Source organism: Centrocercus urophasianus, unplaced genomic scaffold (assembly GCF_019232065.1).
Source record: "Centrocercus urophasianus isolate 14NV4802_14NV808 unplaced genomic scaffold, USGS_Curo_1.0 seq_10, whole genome shotgun sequence".
NCBI lineage: Eukaryota > Metazoa > Chordata > Aves > Galliformes > Phasianidae > Centrocercus > Centrocercus urophasianus.
The window spans coordinates 12641206-12642483 of record NW_024884142.1 but is presented as its reverse complement, the minus strand read 5'-3'; positions in this window follow the sequence as shown (position 1 = coordinate 12642483).

Sequence of the window (1278 nt, the reverse complement as noted above, 5' to 3'; positions counted from 1 at the left end):
TCCATTTTGTGCATTTAAAAGCACAGAAAGCTTTAGGCTTATAGACAGCTGCAGATCATTCTGAGTGTTTAAAGACAGCATAGCTATATATTCTAAAAATTTGAATTCAGAAACATCAAATAGTTTTTCTGTGAATGACACTTCTATTATTTTCTTCTCCTCAGATACTGATAGATTTTATTTGAAATAAATGGTAAGCTACATAATCAATGCTATTCCTACTTTCATCACTTCAACCCTGTACATTTTTATGCAGCATAATACAAGGCTTGCCATATGTCCTTAATTGCAGTGATTTTACACATATCTAACTTCAGTCTGCCAAGAACGATACATAAGTGAGTTGCTTCTTGACAACTGGGTGGTTCATGCAGCCTTATGAGAATGGGATTTATTTTGTCACTCACAAACTGCATAACAGACAAGCTGAACAGTTGAGAACGGAAGACCCATGAATCAGTGAACAATGACGGCATTTCCTGGTTGTGTTTTCTTTCAGTCTAAAACAAATCTTTAAGATAGGCAAGTAAATTGTTTTCTCAGGCTATTTACCTCTTCCCATGGGCTGTAGGAGGAATCGAATTGATAAACTGAATGTGGGCAACATAGTGGAAGATAATTCTCCAAAATTTTAGGATAAACACACATTTTCATAATTGCCTAAGTATTTTCTTCAATGTTACATTTTTCATCCGTAATCTCCAGATTCTCTGGAGGAACAAATAGCAATTTCCTACCACTTCCTAACTTAAAATAATTTCAGTTCTTTTTAACTTTGCTCTGTCTCAATTTCTTAAGAAAATACAAAGATCAAATATCAGTGATCAATTTCTTCCTTATTTTTTTCAGGCTTTTAATAGTGAGTGACGTGGAACATTAAGGAAAAAGATAAAATCCCTTAAAACAAGGACGTTACTTTTCAGGGAAGTTCTTCATCAGCCATGTATCAAAAAGCAATACCATTCTGGCAATAAGGTTTTGTGTTTCATCATCCGCAAAAGAAAACATTGATGAAAAAAATAAAAATAACTTTCATAATGCTAACAATTAATTATTCATTAATTGAATGTGGGGTGGACAATCACATGAAAGAATATAAATAATGTCACATACTGGCCATCAGTTACTCTAAAGAACAATTCCAGAAAAGTTATATTGGAGTACCACATCTTTGAACCTGATAATCTGTGATTAATGAAATAGCAGTGGCACTTCCATGGCGCACCAATTAGACAAGAATCTACTTGCTGTTTTACCCCTTTTCTCTTTAAACCTAGT